The 3,214-nt window shown below is 46.3% G+C and overlaps 1 pseudogene; it reads right to left on the reverse strand.

The window, feature by feature from the left end:
• Positions 1-211: 211 nt before the first annotated feature.
• On the reverse strand, positions 212-1,799 carry LOC138081235 (endogenous retrovirus group PABLB member 1 Env polyprotein-like; annotated as a pseudogene).
• Positions 1,800-3,214: the final 1,415 nt, after the last annotated feature.

Below are 3,214 nucleotides of genomic sequence, written 5' to 3' on the forward strand. Positions count from 1 at the left end.
TATATTTTCTCTTAGGCAATTAGTAACCTAGATACGATCTTTAAGGTTCCCCTGTCTGGAGGGGGTCTTATCCTTCTGTTGTTGTTTTCACAGGCACTAAACACAGAGTTCAGAGTCCATTGGAAAGGTGGCCGAGCATGATCAGCATGAACAGGCCTAAGATGGAATCCAGACCCTATGAATTCCTTCTTCAGTTCCCCTCTTGATGCTCTTAACTCATATTACAAGCGTCATTCGTAGGGATATATTTCATCCTGGCTCTCTGACTGCCAATTTGGGAGAATGACAGCAACCTTCAGGTTACAAAGTTCATAATACATTGTAAAATTCAAGGTCCACAAAGCAGAACTATCAAGGCAACTATAGTAGTGGTAAATATAGTTTTCCACCAATCGCCCTTCACCCAAGATAGGACCGAAGTCCAGAAAGGAATGTTTTCATTTGACATCGCTTTTACCTGGTTTTTCATGCCATCTAAAGCAGTCGATACATTGGCAGATAAATCAGGAATGTATACACAACATTCAACCTTAATTATAGCACAGGTCCCTCCTTGAGCAGCTGTGAGTATGTCCAAAACCATTCTATTATGAATTACCGCTTCTCTCATTTGGATTTGCTCTTCATTTAAGGCTTGGGTGGCTTTTGTTCTATCTAGGAGGGCCTGTTTTGTGAAATTAGTCAAGTCCTGTACTTTAATCATGATCTCTGTTGTCACTATAGAGGGTACAAATAAGGCACCAATACACTCATATCCACTGGAGAAGGAAATGGCAACCCACTCCAGTGTTCTTGCCTGGAGAATTCCAGGGATGGGGGAGCCTGGTGGGCTGCCATCTCTGGGGTTGCACAGAGGCAGACACGACTGAAGTGACTCAGCAGCATACTCATATCATTGAAACATGGATCTTGTCCACCTAGCATGTAAATAAGTTAGATTTACTGGGGTTTGTTGTAGGTTAGGCTTTTGTTACACTGGCATTTATATCAAATGTAACCCCATGACCCGAGTCTATTAACTATAGGTCTTACACCAAGAGAGCAAAGAGAGGTTATGATTGACAAGAGAGAGGAAAGTCTCTTTTTGTCATCGAGAAAAGAGAAGAGTGGTTTAAAATCTCCTTGGCAGAGTGGTGACACCCACCAAGGAAGTCCATCCATCACTGACAGAGGCATAGCCCTACATACCCAGCAGTTGGAAGTGTTGTGGAAGTCTGTGTAGGAATGTGCCCATGAAATGAAAACATTGTCCTGAGTTGAAACGGAAGTTAAATTCAAAATCACGTTGATAAGGCCAAGCAGCAGGAGTTGATTGTGCGGCTTCATCCTGAAGGGGCTCGTCCGGGGTCTTCTTTTCCTTCTTCTTAAGGATGGTATAGTCTCTCGAGGGTCAGCGGGGTCCCTCTGTGCAGTCCACTCAGCATTTTTGGGGTCTGTGTGGTATGTTCTCTTCGCCCTCATATGATGGATCCAAGGGACAATACTTGCAACTTTACCTGCAGTAGGGGTAGTTAGAATAACATAAGAGCCCTTTCACCAAGGGGCTAGCAAATCATATTTCCAATCTTTGACCCATACTTGGTCACCAAGCATAAACTCATGAATCTGTTCCCCAAGGAGGAATGGCACCCTTTCTTGTACAAACTTAGTTACCCGATTTATTACTTACCCAATTCTATCTGCTGTGAAATCCTATTCCCCCTTACCCGAGGCAAATTTGTTGACTCCTGTTTTATTATGGGAGGGGGCCTCCCATTCACAGTTTCATATGGAGAATAGCCTTGGGACTGTGGGGTCATCCTGAGTCTGAGCAGAGCAGTCAGAAGCAAGTCCACCCAGGAGCAGTCAGTCTCTATGATCCACTTGGAGAGTCTCTTTGATGTCCGGTTGGTTCATTCCACCATATCAGAACTCTGGGGCTATATGCAGTGTGCAGTTTCCATTCGATGTTTAAAGTTTTGCTTACTTGTACTAAATCAGCTACAAAAGCCAGGTCATTGTCTGAACCAATGATGGTAAGAAGTCCAAATCTGGGAACTATTTCCCTAAGCAGGCACTGGGCTACTTCTGATGCTCTTTCAGTCCAGGTAGGAAAAGCTTCTACCCATCCTGAGAACGTACATGCCATGACCAGCAGGTAACAATAATGTCCGTGAGGTTTCATTTCAGTGAAGTCCACTCCCAGGTATTCAAAGGGCAGCATGCCTTTCAGCTAAATACCTGGAGGTTTCTGTCTGAATACCTGAGAGGCAGCATTAACCTGTGAGCAGGCAGCATGGCCTAGGTGGGTTGCTTGGTATGTTTGGCTTACCAGATTGTGTGCCAGCTCCTCCGGTACCAATAATTTGCCGCTTGGCAATTCCCACCATCCCTTTTCAGTCTTGATGGCCCCTTCCACTTTGGCTAACCTGACAGCTGTTGTCCTTGTTTTATCAGGCTGGTACCATCAGTATATAGGACCCATCTAGGATCTGGACCCTTGTGTCCTTCTTTAAAACAAACCCCAGATACCTTACCTCCTCCTTGCAGATCTGTGCCTTCTTCTTTAATACCCTGCTTCCATCAGCAGCTGGAGCAGTGCTTTTGTCCCTTTCCAGCATTTTTCCTTGGTGTCGGCAGCCAGCAGCAGGTCATTCCCATATTGTAGGAGCCAATATCCATACTCTTCCAGATGGAATGAGTTCAGATCAGAAGCCAAGGCTTCCCCAAAGATGGCTGGGGGGTTCTTAAACCCTTGTGGAGGACTCCAGATGAGCTGTTGCTTGGTGCCCCCGACTGGATCTTTCCATTCGAAGGCAAAGATGGGCTGTGACGCTGGGCTGAGGCATACATAGGAGAAGGCATCCTTGAGATCTAGGTGAGTATAAACTTTAGTCCTCGGTGGGAGGAGGCTAAGTAAAGTATGGGGGTTTGGAAAGTGGAGTGTAAAGTCACAGTAGCCTGGTTGACTAGCCTGAGATCCTGTACAGGCCTATATTCCTGTCCTCCTTCCTTTTTGACTGGCAGGGTCCGCATATTCCAAGCCAACTGGCACTCTACTAGAATCCCCGCTTGTTTCAGTCTATTGATGTGGGGCAGTATGCCGGCCCAGGCCTCTATCGGTAGTGGGTACTGGAGTTTTCTAACAGGGGTGGTGCCAGGTTTCAGTTCTGTTATCACTGGGGCTTGATGTTTAGCCAACCTGGGCGGGGGGGGGGGGGGGGTTGTCTTCCGC

The sequence above is a fragment of the Capricornis sumatraensis genome, chromosome 6 (genome assembly GCF_032405125.1).
Source record: "Capricornis sumatraensis isolate serow.1 chromosome 6, serow.2, whole genome shotgun sequence".
NCBI classification, from domain to species: domain Eukaryota; kingdom Metazoa; phylum Chordata; class Mammalia; order Artiodactyla; family Bovidae; genus Capricornis; species Capricornis sumatraensis.